The sequence below is a fragment of the Somniosus microcephalus genome, chromosome 8, assembly GCF_052327205.1.
Source record: "Somniosus microcephalus isolate GS21.2 chromosome 8, FLI_Smic_1.0, whole genome shotgun sequence".
In the NCBI taxonomy this organism is placed as follows: Eukaryota; Metazoa; Chordata; class Chondrichthyes; order Squaliformes; family Somniosidae; genus Somniosus; species Somniosus microcephalus.
Window position 1 is genome coordinate 180,596,808 of NC_140994.1, and position 23,546 is coordinate 180,620,353.

Below are 23,546 nucleotides of genomic sequence, written 5' to 3' on the forward strand. Positions count from 1 at the left end.
GTTTTAATAAAATTTGACTTTCTTGCATCCAGACCATTTGTCCATTTTTAATATATCATTAATTATAAGTTCCTCCAGTCAGAACTGGAAGGAGGGTTTAGCGATTCAAAACCGCTGGTTGGAATTGGTCACAGTGCAGTGGCAAGGCTGCCTGACCAGGTAAATTGCCGTAAACCAGGTAAAGGATGCCCCCCTACAAATTGGCGACCGCGGCAGGACTGGAGGCAGTTTTTGATATGATAAGTGGTCTGGATCTGGAGAAAGCATCAGCTCTTGCTTTTCTTGCTTTCAGTCTGTGGGGTCTGCAGAGGTTAGTGGCAGCACGTAAGTTGACCTATTATGGTATAGGTGGCTGGGTTAAGAAGGGTGAGATGAGGGTGCGGGAGGAGGTTACAGAGGCCAAGAATCGGGAGTCAGAGTTTGAAAAATGCCAGGCGGAAGTAGAACACCTCATAAGAGAGGTGAATGAGGCCAGAGATAGTGGGATGAGGGTGCGGGAAGAAAATGCACGCCTCACACTAGAGGTCACGAAATGCCAGGCAGAGATAGAGCGCCTTGTGCAGGAAGTCACAGAGGCTAGGGACAGTGAGATGAGGCTACAGGAGGGAAACGCACACCTCACCCGAGAAGCTAGCGAGGGCAAAAGCCACGCGAGGCACAAGATAGAGTTCCTAAAGTGCCAAATTACAGAAGCAAAGAGTAACGAGATGAGACTGCGGGAAGAGAATGCCCGCCTCACCTCAGAAGTAACAGAGCCAGAGGAAATGGTTAGGGAGGTAAAGGCGGCTTATAAGCTGGCCTGCGACCAAAGGTTTAGTGGAGCAGATCATACCCCATGTAACAGAAAGATAGAGAGTTTGGGTGTGGAGTTATTAAGGACTAAAGGGATGGTATGTCTCATAAGTCCGAAGGGAAGTCCGCCGGACAGTACCAGCAGCCCAAATCAAACCGCCCCACAGGCAGCACCCAGAACAGAGCTGGCTAGGGAATTAGAGATCCCAAGACCGCAGCCCACAGCTCCGAGTTTTGAGGAGCTCTGGCAGCAAGAAGGGGTGGACAATGGGGTGGTAGGAGAATGCCAGCAGGTCCCGCTAGGCAGGCGGGGACCAGGACCAGTGTACCCCCTCCGACAACGGAGGTACGGTCCGCCCGTGAATGATAATGACCCAGGGGCTGTTCAGCATACCTATCTGGTACCCTATGATACCCAACAGCTCAGAGGCCTGGTGAAACATATTCCCCTGCTCTCTGAAAAGGGAGACCCCTCAATGCACTTCCAAGGAATAGAACAGGCAGCCTGTGTTAACGGCTGTAATGATGAAGAGAAAGCCAAGATGTTGCTTTTCTCTGTAGATAGTAAGCTCTATCAGACCCTTTCGGATGAGGCTAAGAGAGGGCAGAAGGGTTTTGAGGACCTAAAGGAGGAAATACTGGAAGCCATGGGTGCGAACGATGGCAGTCCGTTTGATCACATAGGGAAAACACTGCAGAAGGAAGGGGAGACCCCACAGGCATTTGCAGAAAGGTTTTGGCCAATCTACAACAGCGTGTGTCCAGGGGGACAAGATAAGGCACACCTGAACCAGCGGCAACGGACCCAATGGCTTCGTTGCCTGGTGTCCAATTGCCTGCCCCAGATAAAAGCAAAGGCTGATACTTGGTTTGACCACCGAGAACCCCTAGCAACCGAAGAGACTGTAATCCGGCAGCTCACGGTAGCATATAGGAACGGTAGGAATAGTGGGACCCTCCAGCAAAAGGGTAAGGTCCACGAGGTTAAACCTGGGGCTCAATACAAGAAAGAGTGGTGCCAGGAGGGGAGCCGTCCCTCCCAGAACAAGGTCACTTGTTACAGGTGCGGGGAGGATGGCCACTGGTGCAGGGATTGTGAAAAGCCTGGGAGAGACGATAAAGCCAGGACCCCCGCAGCCCCAACTCAGAGGCAGACAGAAATTCCTCCCGATACAGTCGAGTCCGTCATGGAGTCGATAAAATCTTTCCTCAGGGCCAATCAGGGAAAGGTAGCAGCCATCAGTGGTGCTGCAGCCCCCTCGCCCACCTCTGACTCCCCACAATGACTGGAGCCCGCGCAGCCTGTCTACCTGTGTAATCTCCGGTACGATGAATGGAAGAGACCGCTCGTACAGATGGAGGTAGAGAAGGTTACAGGGACTTATCTATTGGATACGGGGGCATCATGCACCGTGACCCATACGGATAATCCCACCACCTCACCTCTGTCTAACGGGGTTCCATACATACTATCGGGATTCACCGGTCAGGAGCAGGCGGGGGTATACTCCAGACCCCTCTCAGTCCGTCTGGGCATGCTCCAAACTAAGTGGACGTGCATCCTGGCAAAGTGGAATAAGGAGGAAGGAGAGGGGATCCTAGGGGCCGACTTCATGGTGAGCCATGGGATCCTCGTGGATCTCCGCAACCATTGCCTTTTGGGGGCTAGCACAGACAGGGAAGAAGGTGTAGTGGTCATCTCGGGCAAGGAGGGTAAAGGGACCTTGTGTACTCTGAAGCCCAAAGAAGGTTACGACCTCGGGCTCATGGTAAATGGTGTCCCGAAGGCACTGCAGGCAGTCGTGCAGGCAAACCTCACAGCGTTTGCCACCCATAAACACGACTGCGGGAGGATCACAGGGTTTGAGGTTAAAATAGACAGGGACCCCATGGCCCGACCACAGAAGCAGTACAATTTCCCCAAGGAGGCAGAACCCGACATGGAGGCAGCCATCACCTCCTTAGTTAAACAGGGAGTGTTGAGGCCCATAGCCACTCATGTTAATTCTCCACTTTGGCTGGTTAGGAAACCAGACAATTCATGGAGAGCCACGGTGGACTATCGGGTGCTTAACAGCAATATCCCCGCATGTGCCCCCACAGTAGAAGCAGTGGCTAATCTTATTAGCAGTATTCCAGCATCTGCGAACACATTCACGGTGCTGGACATTTCGAATGGGTTCTGGTCCATCCCTTTAAAACGGGAGGACCAGTATAAGTTTGCCTCCACCTTTAAGGGACAGCAGTATACCTGGAACTGTCTACCACAGGGTTTCCACAACAGCCCCAGCGTCTTCCACCAATGCATGAAGGATAGTTTAAAAGAGTTCAGTCAGCCCACTCAGTTATTGCAGTATGTGGATGACCTGCTCTTATTTACCAACTCGGTCGGGGAGCATGGCCCACTACTGGCTGAGCTGCTGGAGCTGCTGCAGAGAAAGGGGTTTAAAGTCAACCCCAAGAAGGCACAGATCGGTCAGCAAGAGGTTAAATTCCTGGGTCTGACTGTCCGCACAGGAGAGAGGGCCATAGATAAAGCAAGGAGGGAAGCGGTCCAGGAGTTACCGATTCCCAATTCAGAAAGAGGGGTGAGGTCGTTCCTGGGATTGATGGGGTACTGCAGGGATTTTATAGAGGACTATGCAGCCACAGTGGCCCCTCTGCTCCGTCTCCTACACAAGGGAGTGGAGTGGTCCTGGGATGAGGGATGCCAGGCGGCATTTGTTAAGTTAATGGGAGACCTGCAGACCGCACCAGCCCTAGGAGCGATAGATGGGAAAAGGGAGTTTTTTCTGGAGGTAGCAGCCAGTGGGGACAGCCTGAGTGCTGTGCTGCTCCAAGAGCGGCACGGTAGGCTGAGACCCGTGGTCTATTCCTCCAAAATACTCACTGATGTAGAGAGGAGCTACTCAATATGTGAAAGGCACCTTTTAGCCATAGATGGGGTATGGGAAGTGAACATAGGTTTACGGGCCGGGATACATCCCACGGGCCGCGAGATCTATGTAGACGGTTCCAGCATGGTATCCGCTGGAGTACGACTCACAGGTTGCGGGATCTTTTACCCAACGGCAGACATTGCATTGGCAATCAAGCTCCCTAACACCATGAGTGCCCAGCAGGCTGAACTGTCCGCGGTGATGTACGTGGTTACACACCCCGACATCTTCCCTACCCCGTATATGATTTGCTCTGACAGTATGTTCACTTGCAACTCGTGTACGGAGTACCTGGCCATCTGGTCTCGTCATGGGTATACCTCTGCTGATGGGAAGCCTTTGACAGTAAAGCCCCGGCTGGAGAAAATCCTGGTAGCTGTCGGGGAGGAAGGTGCAGTTTTCATCCATAAGGTGAAAGCCCATTCCTCCACAGAACCCCGCAGCCAGGGCAACCAGCAAGCTGATATGCTGGCCAAGGAGGGTGCACGTGCAGGCACTTTCTGGGACCCATATGAGTCCGGGCCAGTGGCAGCGATTACAGGCAGGGATGGGACACAGGGAAAATCAGGAATAGTGTTGGCCCCAGACCTTAAAATGATCCAGGCACAGGACCCTGTCCTAAAGGCATTAATTAGCGCAGTGATGGAGGGCAAAAGGATAGAGGGCCCCTACAGCGCAGCCCCTCTCACCATAAGGGAGGGCATGCTGTTCAAGGCAGAGCAGTGGGTAGTACCCCAGCAACACCGGAGGGAGTTCCTTCAGCTGGCACATGAGGGGCCGGGAGCGGGACACCCCGAGCCTGAGACCACCTGGCAACGGGTGGAACAGGCGGGATGGTGGCCAGGACTCCGGGATGATGTCTGCGAGTTCTGTGCTAGCTGTCGTGTGTGCAGCAAATAATCCCGATCCCCACAAAAGGAAGGTGCCCATGGGACACATTAGGAGGGTCGAGGGACCATGGCAGTCGATCCAGATCGACTATATAGGGCCCTTGCCCACCACCCAGGGAGGCTACAAATACTGCCCCGTCCTGGTGGATGTGTTTTCCAAGTGGGTGGAAGCCTTCCCCTGCAGGACGGCCACAGCAATGGGGACTGCAAAGATCTTGGTGAAGAAGGTGTTCTCGCGGTGGGGACTGCCCCAGTTCATGGAGTCTGACCAGGGAAGCCACTTCACTGGCCAAGTCATGCAGAACACCCTCATGCTGCTCGGTATCAAAGGGAAGTGGCACGTAGCCTACAACCCGTGATCCTCAGGGATTGTGGAGCGTATGAACCATACCCTTAAAGAAAGATTGAGGAAAGAGGCCGTGGGCTCGCCCCAAAAATGGGCAGAGACCCTACCTCTGATCCTCATGGGGATCCGGGCCAGCCAGTCCAAAAGTACAGGGCATTCACCACATGAGCTCATGACTGGCAGAGTTATGAGAACCCCCACTCATGTCCTTGCTCCAGTCCTCACTGAAAGGCAACTGCAGGAAATAAACCAGGATAAATTCGCCCGAACCCTCCTAGAACACCTCAAACAAATTTATGGGCAGGCAGCAGACAGCATGGGGAAGCAGCATCGGAATAACCGGCTGCTGCTCGAGCCTAGCAAGAGCCACCAGTGGGAGATAGGAGACCTAGTGATGGTAAGAAACTATGCCCGGGTGGGAAGTTTAGAGCCACTCTACATGGGACCCTATAGTATAGTGGATAGGGCCAGCCCCACGGTCTATGCAGTAAAACTACCCCGGTGCACAAAGTGGCTCCACGCCAACCAATGTAAAATGTATAAATCTGACCATACAAGTTCAAGTTCACAGGCTGTAAAGACAGGCGCTGTGGCTTGTTTAAAGGGAAAAGTTGTCCGGCCCACCAATTGGGACACTTCCCCGCCCCAGTGGGACCTAAGTTTTGGCCAAAGTTTAAATTTGAACCAGTTATTTAGTCCAGAAACAGAGAAACTGCAGCCTGAGAGTAGAAATCTGCAGGCTGCTGTGAGTTCATTCACAGAAAATTGCTTGGGGGGCTCCAGGGAGGAGCCGCCTTTTGAAGAGTCTGCCCCCGCATGCGTAGTCGCTGGTCTGGAGACAGGAATTCCCCAGTCTTTTGAACGGCCTGTTCACGCAGGCGCAGTTCCCCAGCCCGTGACCACAGCAGCTCCTCTTCAGTTTTACCACGCAGGCGCAGTCGCCTGTTTGGATACAGAGTTTTCACAGCCTCTGCCGTGGGACTCCGGGGAGGAGGTTCACGCAGGCGCAGTCGCCTGTTTGAATATAGAGGTTTCAGAGCCTCTGCCGTGGGACTCTGGGGAGGAGGTTCACGCAGGCGCAGTCGCCTGTTTAAAGGGACAAGCTTCCCAGCCCGCTTCTAGAGCGATTCCCCCTATGGTGTGGGACTCTGGGGAGGAAGGGATAGCAATTCCTCTTGCAGAGGACATATGGAAGGAGCCGGTACCAGGTTTTGGACCTGGAGAGGAAGATTTTTCAGCCACCAGCAGCGGGTGGTGAGGGGATACCTGCCCCCAGTACAGGAGTGGGTAGGGAAAAGGAGACAAACCCGGATTACTGGCAGGCTGCCAGGTATATTAAAGATGGTGTGGAGATGCCGGTGTTGGACTGGGGTGGACAAATGTAAGAACCGGTTTCATTCTTGGACACACGAATCTCCATCAAAGACGGACACCTCAGCACTTCACTCTACCGCAAGCCCACAGACAACCTCAGGATGCTCCACTTCTCCAGCTTCCACCCTAACCACGTTAAAGAAGCGATCCCCTATGGACAAGCTCTGCGAATACACAGGATCTGCTCAGACGAGGAGGAACGCGATGGACACCTACAGACGCTAAAAGACGCCCTTGTAAGAACGGGATATGCCGCTCGACTTGTCGATCGACAGTTCCGACGGGCCACAGCAAAAAATCGCATAGACCTCCTCAGAAGACAAACACGGGACACAACCAACAGAGTACCCTTCGTCGTCCAGTACCTCCCCGGAGCGGAGAAACTACGCCATGTTCTTTGCAGCCCTCAACATGTCATCGATGATGACGAAAACCTCGCTAAGGCCATCCCCACGCCTCCACTACTCGCCTTCAAACAGCCGCCTAACCTCAAACAGACCATCGTTCACAGCAAATTACCCAGCTTTCAGGAGAACAGCGACCACGACACCACACAACCCTGCTACGGCAACATCTGCAAGATATGCCAGATCATCAACACAGATACCATCATCACACGTGAGGACACCACCCACCAGGTACATGGTACATACTCATGTGACTCAGCCAACGTTGTCTACCTCATACGTTGCAGGAAAGGATGCCCCGGAGCATGGTACATCGGCGAGACCATGCAGACACTGCGACAACGGATGAACGGACACCACGCAACAATCGCCAGGCAGGAGTGTTCCCTCCCAGTCGGGGAACACTTCAGCAGTCACGGACATTCAGCCTCTGATCTTCAGGTAAGCATTCTCCAAGGCGGCCTTCGAGACACACGACAACGCAAAGTCGTAGAGCAGAAACTGATAGCCAAGTTCCGCACTCATGAGGACAGCCTCAACTGGGATCTTGGGCTCATGTCATGCTACATGTAACCCCGCCTGACGTAAGGTCATCCAGACTCGAGTCGTCGTTGGCTTGTTCTCTCTACACAGATGCGGCCGGACCTGCTGTGATTTCCAGCAAAAAAAATGTTTTTTTGCCTGTTTTTGTTTTTCATACAGACCCCAGCATCTGCAACATTTGACCCCTTGTGACCCCACCTCATTGTTCTTTGATGTAATGTTTTCCTGACTGACCTGTTTGGACACCATTCACACCTTTGATTGATGTGATTATCTCTCTGCCGAGATGTGATAAATGGCAGTTAGAAAGATTACCTTTAATCATCTGGCATTATTCTCTGACTATATAAGCTGTGTCTTTATGCATCTCTCCACTTCACCTGACGAAGGAGCAGCGCTCCGAAAGCTTGTGATTTCAAATAAAACTGTTGGACTATAACCTGGCGTTGTGTGACTTCTTACAGGTATGTTAAACAGTGCGGGCTGTTTGCATCAGGGGGAGAAGGTTCCCAGCCAGCTAGGGCTGTGACCCAGGCTCAGGGTCCGTCAGCCAAAGTTTCCCCCACAGAGACGCCCCTCAGAAGGTCTCAGTGGGTCCGCAAGCCCAAGATAAGATGATCACCAGAGTACCCGCCACAAAGAGCAATCTCCCGATCCCGGCAGGAAACAGATCACAGAGGTCCCCAACTAGCAGCCATAAGCTGCCAGGGACCTGAAGCAGGAGGCAGTCCAGCCTCGCTGCAGGCAGCAGTAATCTGCGACAGTGACACCAGAGATTAACCTGGCCATCCGGAGACGGGCGGCATTTGTATTATAGCTTTGTGTTAAGTTACCAATGTTTATAGCTTGCTTTTAAGGTGTTTAAATTTTAAGTTTAGAATGTAACTAGTAGTTTTGAGTTTAAGTTTAAAGTTTAAGTTTATAAGTGTGCCAAATGCTTGTATTTTGGTCCGAGGTCGAGGGACTCGACCATGTCTCCGCCTAAGGCAGCAGGTCAGTGAGAGACCTGGCTGCATGTCCTTTTAAGTTCTTTTGCAGGAGAGTGGACAAAGGAGCAGCCCTGTTCACCCAGCCCGAGCTGGGCATCGAATGAAGATATGCAGAATGTTGGGGATCACCTCGCCACTGGACAAATCCAGGAGGAGACCCCGCAGCGACCTTCGGGAAAAACCAGACAGGGTCCGGAGGAACCTGCCTACACATCCTACGTGGAAGAGATGGCCCCAGCTGGGCCAGCACTATCCTGACCAAATTTCACTTGCGGGAGACCTCGCTATTGAGGAGTCATGGTGGGGAAGCGCGGGTGCCTTGTCAGATAGTGGGTGGTGATGGCCCAGGAAAGATTGTAAAGGGGAGGAGAACCAAGAGTCACGTGGGTGTGTTCGGGGAAGGGAGGAACTCACCCGGGGCCCACGGGCAAAGTTAGAGTGTAAGTGTGGCTGGGAAGGATGAGTGGGTGGCCGGATCTGGGATCCAAGTTTGAGTGTGGGGCCAGTGAGAGCTGCCACACAGGCACCCATCATTTTCTGCAGCCAGTCGAGGGAAGATGGGAGGGGGAGGGACTGGGAGTCGCGATCCCATACTCCCCAGTCTCAGTCTGTGAAACATGAGGGGTACCCCGCCTCCACAAAGAGACAAGGGAACGGCTCGGGGCTGGCAGATCAGACTGTTCTGTAAAATCCATTCTGTATGTTTTAAAAGTTTAAGACCATTAAAAAGGGGGGTGGAAGGAACATTTACCGCCCTGGTGGGAGGAGCAATACCCACTCGAATTTCGCGACCCATCATTGGCACGTGATGGTCGGGGTTTATTTCAGCATTTTGTTTCAAATGTTTCAGCATTTTGTTTCAAATGTTTAATGAAGATATTGTATTTTGTTTTACAGTTCGAAGCGTGCAGAGGCGTAGGTCCCTCTCTGTGCTTGGGATCATTTTGATTACATTGTATAACCAAGATTGCAACATTTTGTAATATGTTATAATGTAACAAGTGGTGTAGCGGTATGAGACCCCTATTGTAACATTTTGTAATTGATGTATCTGTAGATGCCTACCGTACCATGGTTTTTCTCAGATTTGAGGGAAATAGACGGGTCGGGGGATCAGTGGTAGGTAGCTATAGGTAAATACAGGGGATGATTGTTTGTGGGGGGTCAGAAAATTTTGCTCACTTCTTGAAGAGGATACTACAAGCAAGTTGGAAGTATCCAAGGGGGGAATGTAGGGTTCACAAAATCCCCTCAGCCCCCGAAGATCGGGAAATATTAATCCACATCGGGGACGAAGACCTGTGAGATTTAAATTGTCTCTGGGTTGGACAATGTTTTAAAACATACCCAGAACCACAAAAGGCTTCGTTAAAAAGCTCGTAAGCTGGGCAGCACTTGGACACTGGAATCAAAGAACTTTGTGAAAATCGCACACTTTAAGATTGTACATTTTATTAAAAGATGTACTCTTGAGTTTTGGACTGTTAAAAATGGCTGAACAGACCTCATGGAAACAGAATTTAAAAGGACAGACAGGCTGTTAGCATATGAAACAGACAGGCTGTTAGCATATGAAAAAGCTCAGTGCTGCCCTGTAGTGGGTTTGAATGGAGCCCGAGCTGTCAGTCACCCTGTGGTATTGGGCGGGTCCGGTAACCTACAAGCTGTTTGTTTACACTGGGGAGTAGCCCATTTGAATCAGCCAATCATTGGACAGCAAGCACACTGGGTTGTTTACACACATCCATTCACTGAAATTGACTCTAAGATCAAGTGCTTGGAACTGCCAGCATGAACAAAAGGGCTTTGTTTGCTAAGCACTCAAGACTGTCAATTAATTGCGGTTCCAGATGACCACAGGACAATGCTTTGTTTACAAAGCAATTGAATGCTATTAGCATTTGTTTGTATATCAAGTGGACACATCCAAACTGAGGAGGAACCATTTAAATGAATGGGAGAACACATTCAAACCACTGCAGCTTTATTCGAAAGCCATCACAGACAATGGACAGATTTAAACTGCAACTTGATCCAAACCCATCGCAGACAAGTGGACAGTTTGGATCTCTTTTGTTTTAGCCCAGAAACATCAGATCTGGGCAGGCCCCAAAAAAAGGGGTGTAAAAGATAGCTTCCCAGAAGCATCGCTCTCTTCTCTTTTACTCTTTGGACTGCAGGTGAGCAAGGCTTCTGACCCACTAGCAAGACAATCTAGTGAGAAGTAAAGGGATGGTAATTTAAGGGAAATGTTGCTAAGATTGTAAGATTAACATTGTAGCCATTTATCCCTCATTTTGCCATCTGCCTTCCCCTGTTAAGCAATTTTACCATGATTACTTTGATCGTGTGGTGTAGTTTCTTTAGTTTTAATAAAATTTGACTTTCTTGCATCCAGACCATTTGTCCGTTTTTAATATATCATTAATGATAAGTTCCTCCAATCAGAACTGGACGGAGGGTTTAGCGATTCGAAACCGCTGATTGGAATTGGTCACAGTGCAGTGGCAAGGCTGCCTGACCAGGTAAATTACCGTAAACCAGGTAAAGGATGCCCCCCTACAGTAAGTACAGCAACCTCGCGCCCTTACACAGATTTCACTGCCGAACCTTTCGGCGAGGTACTGTGGTCGTGCAGCCTGTGGAGGAGCAGCGTAACTCAGACAGCAACTTCCTGATTTCTGCGTTTTACTGCGCATGTGCAGACTCTGGAATTTGCTGTCCGATTTACTCAATAATAACGAAGTGTGCTGATAGCCTCACCATTATTCTCAATGCAAAATCCAGGCCAATAGCTTCCTGCCTATCCCAGCAGCTATTCTACAAGAGAAACGTCAAAACTCGTGTGAAGGGGAAGGACTTTTAACTTTTGACGATCATGTAAAATGGGTGGTAGCAGATGGGCCGCCAGATGATCTGATATTGCCTGTTTTACACTTGTCACCAAAGGTTAAAATTACTCTCATGGATCTTTAATGTTAACAAAAAAATCGAGCACCAGTAAAATTTACCGATTTGTGGATAACAGGATCTGTCTAATATATAAACTTTCTGCAGACAAGTTAAATGTACTGGTGCTTCAACGTATCATCAGCTACAGTAATTCACTGCTCCACCTCACATGGTTCAAATAATGGAAAGGGGAAATGGCAAATGCCGGTTCTTCTTATAAAACCAGAGTTCTCGCTTCCACTGCACTTGGCACCAATTCAAATCCCATACATCATGAAGTGTCACACATGGTATTTATCATGCTCACACTTCATGTAATGCAACATAAAATTCAGAATATAAGGCCTGATGGGGGCTAAATTGGACAGGGCCCGATTAACCCGCGACTGTTGCTTTTGGTGCAGGCAGCATGCCAACTTTGTGCTACCTGCTAAGTACAATGCTTGCAGCGTGCAGCCAGCACTAACCAAACTGTTGAGTGACTGCACATCCCAGCAGGGGGCCCAAAATGATGACAGGCTAGCACTACTTAAAGCCAACCTGCACCTCTTAAAGGGGAGGTGCATTGTGGCTGGTGCAGGTGGTGGAAGTCATTGTGGAACTCATTGTTGTGGAAAAAGACTGCCTAGTGGCACAACATGGCAGAAAGCGGGCTCTAAGATTTTCTGACACTGCACTAGAGGCCTTGGTGGAGGAATTGGAGAGGAAGAGAGATGTGCTCTATCCACAGGGGGGCAGGAGGCCCTCCAGAAAAACTCTCAGAAGGCAAAGGGACCAGATAGCCATGGTGGTCAATGCCAGGAGTCAAGCCCTGAAGACCTGGTGCAGTTCTGCAAAAAGTTCAATGACCTCACGAGTGGTCAAGGTCAGTGAATGTATCTTCAAATGCCATATCCCATCAACTGCACCACTAGCCTCAGCAACTGCTCAATGCACCACACCTCCACTCACCTACCAACTGTCTCTATCAATCAAGACTCATACCTAACATTCGTAGCTTCATTTCACCCTCACACACTTAGCACTGCTGCAAGCCTCACACCCACATCTCACAGCTTGCACACACTGCCAGCTGTTCAACCATGACAGCCACACCACCCAAACAGATTGCACCACAGTCACTGACACACTTCCCTCTTTCTTGAAGGACAAGGTGGTGCACAACTGGAGGCAGCAGGATCTAATCGGCAGGGGACAGGTGCCACTGCATGCCCTTACCTCCATGGAGGAGATGGTGCTTGCCATCATTGGAACAGCCATTGCTGACGCTTTGGCCAGTGGTGGGGCTGAAACTATAGAAGATGATGGTATCCTCATACCTAATCCTCCTCACATCCCACTCCCCCCTGATCCCACAACCTCTTCTGATTTACAAGCTGCAGATGGTATAAGCACGCACTCTTGCTTTCCTCCATCACCGCACCTTTGTGCCTTTCTCCTTTCAGATACCCAAGAACTGCGACCTGTCCAGGCAGTGGTGGAAGAGCAACAGGTGGAAGAGCAAGAAGACACTGATGATGAAGAAACACCATCACTCAATTTCACACTCGCCGCCACCAGCTCAGACACTGACACTGCACGTAATTTAGAGCAGAGCAAAGAGGCGGGATCTGTACATTGTGAGACACTGGGCATGAGTGGCCTGCAGCCACGGTTGGGGGCAAGGGTAGCACAGGTTCCAGCTCACTAGAGGGCGCGGTCGAGTTCTGCTGCAGAGGACACAGATGAGCACTTCGATGGGACAGGCTACAGAAGAAGACTGATTGGCAAGGCCAACTGAAAGTCAGCAGCCTTCCACCAGCCATAAACATAAAGAATATAAAGATTAGGAGCAGGAGTAGGCCATACAGCCCCTCGCGCCAGGTCCGCCATCCAATAAGATCATGGCTGATCTTCGATCTCCATGCTGCAGCTACTGGGGTTTCACTACATAGGTGCACCAGGACAGGCAAAGGCACATGGAGGACAGGCACTGCGGGAATGCACAAAGGTGATTAGTTGACGTTTGTATGCAATACGGCATGGTTTGATTTATAAATTTGGTTTGGAATGTTTATTTTGTGTTGGCTTTCTTTTCATTGTGGTCAAATGGACGCTGTACCAGAGGGAAGATAAGGTATGGGACTGTTAGTGAATGGAGAATTGGGGTTGCGTTTACTGGTATCACAGTTGGATGAGTTGTTCACAGACAGCCTGGCCAGAAAGGGGCTGTCTAGGTCTCGTCCTTCCTTCCTCTTCCTCCTTCTCTTCTTCATCTTCCTGCTCCTTCTTCTCCTCAGCTGGTCGCCGTATAGATGGTGGGAAGTGCTGTGCCCTCATGATGGCGAGATTGTGCAGCATGCAACAGACCACCACGAATCTTGACACCTGCTTTGCTGAGTACTGCAGGACTCCTCCAGTGTGGTCCAGGCAGCGGAAGCATTGTTTCAGCACACCAGTGGTCTGCTCTATCACATTTCACGTGGCAATATCGCTTTCGTTGTATGCATGCTGCCCACATGTGCATGGGTTGCATACAGGAGTTGTGAGCCATGTCATCAATGGATAGCCCTTGTTGCCCAGTAGCCACCCTTTGGTTTGTCATGGTTGCTCAAATGCTGATGGCACAGTGGACTGCCACAGAATGAAGGCATCATGACTACTGCCAGGATACTGGGCATTAACCTGCATGATTCACTGCCTATGGACGCACACCAGCTGGATGTTGAGTGAATGGAATCCCTTTCAGTTGCAGTACATCTCAGAGTTGACATGCAGTGCCCGCAAAGCAATGTGCGTGCAGTCAATGGCACCCTGCACCATGGGGAAGCCTGCAATCCTCGCAAAACCCCAAGCTCGCTCTGCCTGCTGTTCTCTGGCAAAACAGAATGAAATGTAGTCAGTTCTCTTGGAAAAGAGAGCCTCAGTGACCTCCCTTATGCAACAGTGGGCAGCAAACTGTGAGATGTTGCAAATATCTCCAGCTCCAGCCTGGAAGGAGCGCGACGCTTAAAAGTTCATGGCCACGGTAACCTTCACAGCCACTGGCAATACAGTCCTCGACCTGCTCTGAGATTGTAGTTGTGGCTGCAGCAGGTGGCAGATTTCAGTGAGGACATCCTTAGTGAAGCACAGATGTCTCACACACTTTTCCTCGCTGAGATTGAGGTAGGAGAATTGCTCCCTGCACCCCCTGGGCAGATATGGCCTCCTGCTGAGAGCTCTTCTTCCCCTCCTCCTCCTCCTTCTTCCAGAAGTTTCCGTGCTCTGTTTCGCCTCTGCTCATTCTCCGAGTCATGGTGTATTCCAAGGTACTACTGCACCCATGTCTGGGAGCAACTGGTTTGTGCAGAAGCCTTGAAGTCAGGACAAAGTTCTTCAGCACCTGCCGCACCACTCCCAGTAGACTTTAGCAACTTTAAATAACTCTAGAAAGCACCAAACACTTGTATAATTGCAGCAACAGTCAGTAGAAATCATTCAGCAACTAACCTGAAAGTAGTTCATGATCCGTTTAAATAGCAGTGGTGGGGGCTCCTTCCTGCTGCTTACTGTGTGTTCAGCTGTGCGAACTTAAGAGAGTGACTTAGCTGGAGTGTTGAGCTCCAAAATGGCAGCATTGGCATCAAATCAGCATTACACGTCAAGATCTGGTTGCTCTGCATACTTCTGGTGCATGCTCACAACGCGCGCGCGCTCACACCCTCACCAATATGGCGTCCAGAAGTGTGCGCGCACACCGTGGATGCCATTTTGGACCTCTAAGGGCACTCGTAACTGATCCGAATTTTGCGCCCAATAACTTATTAAACAAATGTCTACTTTATGCTTGCTGCTTCAATAAAAACTTTAGAAGTTACATGGCATAGAAATCAAGTTCTTCTAGCAGAGCGCACATAAAAACATCCATGACGGTGGAGCCCCATGCACTAGACTTTATAATAGTTGCAATTTGTGGATAGTTGAGCCAAGAAACTGTAAATCTTCCAATATACATGGCTGCTTTTGGCTATTTGCAGCTTACTACTTAAAAGGGAAAAAAAATTAACCTGTCAATTACTAAATATTAGTTTTAGGGAAATGTTTTTGTTGTCATAGTTGTACAAAGTTTCTTTCCAACCATAATTACAACCCTTTGCCTGTGATATTCATGATTCCCTTCTTGACTGAAGATTGCAGAGTATTGCAATGAATGAAGTAGATACTGAAAACTTAGGGCATACCATCCAAACACCTCAATATCACAACTCTGTTTGTGACTTGTATTTTTGAATCAAATTGTGCCATTTCCTCCTAACCCCATCTGAGTGCTCTTTCGAGCAGACAACAGCAGGGTCACTGCATACGGCATCTTCCAAAAGGAGTGGAGTTTTGTTATATTCCTTTATTTAAAGCACATTCACTCTCGTGTTATGTGACATGGCTCTTTAGCCAGTAGGAAGGATGTCAGTAGACAGAAATCTTTTTTCAAGGCCTAATAACCTATGCGTTGCATTATTGTGGCCTGTCCAGGATACTTGTGAAGATTTTAACAATGGTTGTGCTTCAGGATTAGAAAGTTCTGACTATAGTAACGTAACAATCAGTTTTAAGACATCCTCCTCCCTTCAGAGATGACAGCAACAAATGGCTGCACTAATAAAGCTTTTACATAATTACCAGGTGACATGGTTTGATTATCTGTATTTCAGAATTTTGGAAATAGAAACATAGAAAAATAGGAGCAGGAGTAGGCCATTCGGCCCTTCGAGCCTGCTCCGCCATTCAATATGATCATGGCTGATCCGCTATCTCAATACCATATTCCTGCTCTCTCCCCATACCCCTTGGTGCCTTTTGTGTCTAGAAATCTATCTGTCTCCTTCTTAAATATATTCAGTGACTTGGCCTCCACAGGCTTCTGTGGTAGAGAATTCCACAGGTTCACCACCCTCTGAGTGAAGAAATTTCTCCTCATCTCAGTCCTAAATGTCTTACCCAGTATCCTGAGACAGTGACCCCTCGTTCTAGACCTCCCAGCCAGGGGAAACACCCTCCCTGTATCCAGTCTGTCTAGCCCTGTCAGAATTTTATACGTTTAAATGAGATCCCCTCTCGTTCTTCTGAACTCTAGTGAATACAGGCCTAGGCGACCCAATCTCTCCTCATACGACAGTCCTGCCATCCCAGGAATCAGTCTGGTGAACCTTTGCTGCACACCCTCTGTGGCAAGTATATCCTTTCTTAGGTAAGGAGACCAAAACTGCACACAGTACTCCAGGTGTGGTCTCACCAAGGCTCTGTAGAACTGTAGTAAGACATCCTTGCTCCTGTACTCAAATCCTCTTGCAATGAAGGCCAACATACCATTTGCCTTCCTAACTGCCTGCTGCACCTGCATGTTTGCTTTCAGTGAATCGTGTACAAGGACACCCAGGTCCCTTTGTACATCAGCATTTCCCAATCTATCACCATTTAAATAATACTCTGCCTTTCTGTTTTTCCTACTGAAGTGGATAACTTCACATTTATCCACATTATATTGCATCTGCCATGTATTTGCCCACTCGCTTAACTTGTCTAAATCGCCTTGAAGCGTCTTTGCATCCTCCTTACAACTCACAATCCCACCTAGTTTTGTGTTGTCAGCAAACTTGGAAATACATTTGGTTCCCCCATCCAAATCATTGATATACATTGTGAATAGCTGGGCCCAAGCACTGATCCCTGCGGTACCCCACTAGTCACCGCCTGCCACCCCGAAAAAGACCCATTTATTCCTACTCTCTGTTTCCTGTCTGTTAACCAATTTTCCAATATTAACCCAATCTCATGTGCTTTAATTTTGCACACTTACCTCTTATGTGGGACTTTATCAAAGGCCTTCTGAATATCCAAAAACACCACATCCACTGGTTCTCCCTTATCTATTCTACCAGTTACATCCTCAAAAAACTCCAGTAGGTTTGTCAAACACGATTTCCCTTTCATAAATCCATGCTGACTTTGTCTAATCCCGTTGATATTTTCGAAGTGTCCTGTTATCACATCCTTTATAATAGACTCTAGCATTTTCCCTACAACTGACGTTAGGCTAACCGGTCTGTAGTTCCCTGTTTTCTCTCTCCCTCTTTTTTTAATAGTGGGGTTACATTTGCCACCCTCCAATCTGCAGGAACTGTTCCATAATCTATAGAATTTTGGAAGATGACAACCAATGCATCCACTATTTCCATGGCTACCTCTTTTAGTACTCTGGGATGCAGATTATCAGGCCCTGCGGATTTATCAGCTTTCAGTCCCATATATGTCACAAGTGGATTAAAATGATCACACTTCCAACTTTCCGCAAAAAGTTATATTGCAAATGAAAATATCTAGAACTGAACTCCATGGAAAATCTTTGAAGACTGAGTAATTTTAGGGTGAAATTGCTCTTTTTCCTGAATTGTTTTATGTGTTTAATGTGTCTGAATGTTGAGAATATGATTTTGTTATATACCCGTTATATAGCAACAACAACTTCTATTTATATAGCATCTTTAACAACAACAAGAACAACTTGTATTTATATAGCGCCTTTAACATAGTAAAACGTCCCAAGGCGCTTCACAGGAGTATTTTAAGACAAAAAATTTGACATCGAGCCACATAAGGAGAAATTAGAGCAGATGACCAAAAGCTTGGTCAAAGAGGTACGTAAGAACATAAGAAATAGGAGCAGGAGGAGGCCATTTGGCCCTTCGAGCCTGCTCCGCCATTCAATAAGATCATGGCTGATCTTCCACCTCATTGCCACTTTCCTGCGCTATCCCCATATTCCTTGATTCCCTTAATATTCAAAAATCTATCGATCTCTGTCTTGAATATACTCAATGGCTGAGTCTCCACAGCCCTCTGGGGTAGAGAATTCCAAAGATTCACCACCCTCTGAGTGAAGAAATTTCTCCTCATCTCAGTCCTAAATGGCCGACCCTTTATTCTGAGACTGTGACCCCTGGTTCTAGACTTCCCAGCCAGGGGAAACATCCTCCCTGCATCTATCCTGTCAAGTCCTGTAAGAATTTTGTATGTTTCAATGAGATGACCTCTCATTCTTCTGAACTCCAGAGAATATAGGCTTAGTCTACTCAATCTGTCCTCATAGGTCAATCCCCCCATCCCAGGAGCCAGTCTTGTGAACCTTCATTGCACTCCCTCTATGGCAAGTGTATCCTTCATTAGGTAAGGAGAGCAAAACTGTACACAATACTCCAGGTATGTTCTCACCAGGGCCCTATATAATTGCAGTAAGACATCTTCCTCTTGTCAGAAAGGCCAACATACCATTTGCTTTCCGAATTGCTTGCTGTACCTGCACGTTAACTTTCAGTGATTCTTGTACAAGAACACCTAGGTCTCGCTGACCACCAACATTTCCCAATCTCTCACCATTTAAAAAATACTCTGCTTTTCTATTTTTCCTACCAAAGTGGATAATTTCACATTTTTCCTCATTATATTCTATTTGCCATGTTCTTGCCCATTCACTTAGTTTGTCTATGTCCCCTTGAAGCCTCCTTACATCCTCCTCACAACTTACATTCCCACCCAGCTTTTTATCATCAGCAAATTTGGATATATTACATTTGGTCTCCTCATCCAAATCGTTGGTATAGATTGTGAATAGTCGAGGCCCAAGCACTGATCCTTTTCGTACCTGACTAGTTACAGCCTGCCAACCTGATAATGACCCGTTTATTCCTACTCTCTGTTTCCTGGTAGGTTTTAAGGAGTGTTTTAAAGGAGGAGGGAGAAGTAGAGAGGTGGAGAGGTTTAGGGAGGGAATTACAGAGCTTAGGGCCTAGGCAGTTGAAGGCATGGCTGTCAGTGGCGGAGTGATGAAAATTGGGGATGCGCAAGAAGCCAAAATTGAAAGAGCAAAGAGATCTCGGAGGGTTGTTGGCAAAGTACCCTGTAATTTTTTTTTGGTGCGCAAGCCCTTTAACTGGCTGCACGGCCCATCAATTTCTCGTGCATGTGCAGTTATTTCAATTGTAAAGACGTTGAACGGCCTGCGCGGGACCCCCAGACCGTTGCGCGGCCACACAGCTTAACAGGAACGTTGGTTGTTGGGATGGGGAGGTTACAGTGATAAGGAGGAATTGACTTATGGAGAAAAGTGCCAGTTTATAATTGCCAGCTTTGCTCTGAGTCAGCAGGTTGTGGTTCGAGTTTCACTACAGACCTGAGCACATAATCTCGTCTGACATTTCAGTGCTGTACTGAAGGAGTCCTGCATTGTAGGATGTGCCATCATTTTAATGAGATGATGCCCTGCCTATCTGTTCAGATGGATGTAAAGGTTCCCCTGGCACTACTTGGAGAGGGAATGGAAATTCTCCTGTTGCCCTGGCTAACATTCCTCTATCAACCAACAACCCCAAAATCAGATTACTGACCACTCATTTATTTCCCATTTGTGGGATCTTGAAGTATAAACATTGGCTGCTGCTTGTCCCCATAACAACAGTGACTGCACTTCGAAAGTAATCCGTAGGTCATAAAGCACTTTGAGATATCCTGGGGATATGATAAGGTGCTATATAAATGCAAGTTTATTCTTTCTTAATAACAGGCATAATTCCAATTTTTCATTAAAAAGAGAAATTTCACTCCCCTGTGTAATCTTATCATTGGCAGATAGTGTAAAACGGTCAACATTGGATCAGTCACCCGTTCTACATCTCTCCCGATTTGCATTTCTATTGAAGTCCTTAAAGTGTTATTGTACGAAAGTTTGACTAAAGAAGATAGCTAACAGATTAAAAATGTTTACTGATGTTTGAGGAAGTCTCATGTAAAACACATATATGATAGGAAACTTATAACTAAAGGAAATGCTGCACATGCCATACATAACTTCCAACAGCTGAGTCCTTTCACAGCACGACTGTAACAGATAAGAGGCTATGGCTACTTCTATCATTTCTATCGAGAAAAACAAGAAAACAAATATGTTTAGATCTGTCGAAACAAGGAATTGACAACAAATACTGAATGCATCTGAATTCCAATTCAAATTTCCTGCTTAAAGACGGTGGGAGAGAAATTTGACTTGAGACAAAAATGGGTGGCGAGTCGGCAGAACGATTCCTGTGTGCCGGACTGAGGCCTGAGCCAAATTTGGCATCAGGTACTTTTTCATTAGAAGCGGGGAGCTGTAGGTGCCAAATAGACATCCTGATGCAACTCGCCAGTTGGACTGGCAACATCAGGGAGGCTGGAGGGGGGAAGATCAGAATCCACAGGCAACATTGGGGAAGCCTGGGGCGGGCCGGGGGGGGGTGGATCGGAGTCCGCAGGCAGATCGGGGAGGCTAGGGGGGCGGGGTGGGATCGGAGTCCGCAGGCATCGTCGAGGAGGCCAGAGCAGGGGGGAGATTGGAAGGATCGGGGTGGGAGCGGAGACCTCATGGAGGAGATCGGAAGGGCCGGGGTGGGGTTGGGGAGAGTGGAAGGGTCGAAGGGAGGGTGTCTGATCATGGTGAGTGGGTGAAGCAGGTAAGCTGGATCCAGCAGGTAAGTGGAAAGGCATTTATCTCCTGGATCTAGCAATCCTTGCCTCTCTTTAGCCATCGGGTTTCCCGAGGCCCGAGAAACCTGGCCAGCCAGGGTTAAATTTTAAATGGTGGATAAATATGAGGCATGCAGCCTCATTATAATATTTAAATTGCCTCCTGCAAGTGGGTTAGTTGCCCCCCTCCCATGCTAGAAGATTAAAAAAAATACATACTTAGCAAAAACATAGAACACAAATAAGTAGCACCACATTACAGACTTCATATCAGAATAAGAAGGAATGGAATGAGAACAGGGCCCATCAGGCTTGTTACATCATGTATCTTATTCCGAGCCATTTCATGACTTGCAGGAAGTCACCACCATTAACAACCCTCCTGTACTGGTCTCGCTAGACGTGCTCCTATCTAGTTATCCAGCCAGCTAAATACTCATTCAAATAATTCCTCGAGAAGCGGGTTTGCTGTTTTGAAGCTTTACTTGAACAAATTTGTGAAACTGTAAACAAAGACAAAGTGTGTTTTGTACATAGAACTGAGTACTATACATTAGATGTTACATAAGATATAAACATGTTTATGACAATAGAATAGACTAATTGTATAACTAAATAGCACTGGAGCTAAACTTCGGTAACTAACAACTAATAACTTAATCGACAAAGTATTGTCAAAATACTACACTGACAAGGTTGTTCTCATGTCATTAAACAAAGATACTCATAGACATTGCGTCTTGCCTAGCGTATGAGAAGAGATGGAACAGGATTGAGAATCCCTCATGTAGCTTTCTTCATAACTTTGCCAGGTTCTTCCTGGAATACTACTTCCGGGTCAAACAGGAACAAGGTCAAATAACCTAATGCTATACACTAACACTGCTATACACTAACTACCACTAGAGGGTGCTATCTGCATGTAATAAGTCCAGAACAGTCCCCGTCTGGGTTCGCTAGCGACTCCACATAATCCTCACTCTACTTGTCATTGGAGTCCTCTGGCGGCAAAAGAAGGACCACCTCAGAGACAGGCCGAGCGAAGACCTTTGCTGTTCCTTCTTTGACGACTCTCAAGTCCACCTTTCTCACTCTACCCTCCTGGCTGGGATGGGACTTCATGATGATAGCCATAGGCCACTCATTCCTTTTTGCCTGACTGTCCTTCATCAAGACAACATCTCCTTCTTTGAGATCTGGCCTCTTGTCCTGCCACTTGCGTCGGCTCTACAATGTGTTGAGGTACTTCCATCGCCACCTGCCCCAAAACGTGTCTGCCAGACTCTGAACCCGTTTCCATTCTTCCTTGAAGAGTTCTCTTTCCCCAAACTCTCCTGGAGGACAAGGGGAAACACCTGTCTTCTGGGTCAAAAGCATGGCCGGAGTGAGGATGAGGGGCGATTCCGGGTCTGAAGACACGGGGATGAGGGGCCTTGCATTCATCACGGCGGTGACCTCAGCCATCAGTGTGGTCAAGACTTCATGTGTGAGGCACGACGATCTACCTTGGAGAAGCATGCAGTCGAGGATGCGGCGGGCAATGCCGATCATGCGCTCCCATGCGCCACCCATGTGGGATGAGTGAGGTGGGTTGAATACCCAGGTACATTTCTGCTCTTGGAGCTGCTTCTCCACACTCTCTGAGCTGGAACTTGATCCATCCATCTTCAGCTCTCTGCAAGTGCCAACAAAGTCTGTGCCGCAATCCGAGCGTATTTGCTTTGCCGGGCCTCTGATTGAGAAAAGCCTTCTCACAGCGTTTATGAAGCTGGAGGCACTCATTGTTTCTATAACTTCGATGTGTACAGCTCTTGTGGACATACATGAGAACATCACCGCCCACCTCTTGCTGTTGGCGTGTCCTCCTCTGGTGCGGCGTAAGACCACGTCCCACGGTCCGAAGACGTCTACACCTACATAGGTGAAAGGTGGTGCTACTTGTAGCCGCTCAGCTGGCAGATCTGCCATCTGTTGGTGCTCTGTCTTCCCACGGAGTTTCTTGCAGATGACACATTTGAAAAGCGTGCCACTGATACATCTCTTAGCTCCAACCAACCAGATGCCGTCTGCTCTGATGGCACCTTCGGTGAAATGTCTGCCCTGGTGCTTCACAGCCTCATGATGATGACGCACAAGCAGTGTGGCCAGGTGATGACGACCTGGAATGAGGATGGGGTTGGTTGCATTTGTTCCTAGTTGAGACTGCGATATGCGTCCCCCAACTCTGAGAAGCCCGTCGGTGTCGTCGATAGGATGCAGCTTCTGTAGACTGCTGTGAGGGGGTAGGATGCATTCTGCTGCTATGCACTTCAATTCTTCTGAGAATTGGTGAGGTTGGTGAGAAGGTCACGGAAGGAGCCACGGGAGGAGCGGCTGGTGAGCAGGCCCGGGCAGTGGGCTGAAGATTGTCGGACAGGAGGAATGGTGGAAATGGAATGGTGGTGCGCACCGACGCAGCGGCTTTGCTTCTCCCAGTCATGGGAGCTTGCAAGATCACATTTCGTTGTTCATGTACTTGTGCAATGACAATAAAGTTGAATTATATTATATTATATTATAACACTCGTGTTGGACGCTCTTCATCACAAGGATTTTGGCTCTCTTGAGCTCCTCTTCAGAGGGACTCTTACGACAGATGTGCCACCCATGGCAGCTACTCTCTTGTGTAGGCTGGGACAAGGTATGAGCTATGTGGGTTAGGCGTGCTACTGTCTTTATGAGAGTGTTCCATTTGGAGAAACACTCGAAGTGTTTGGTGCTCATCAGATCCTTAGAGATTTGAGTAACGTTCGCTGTGACTT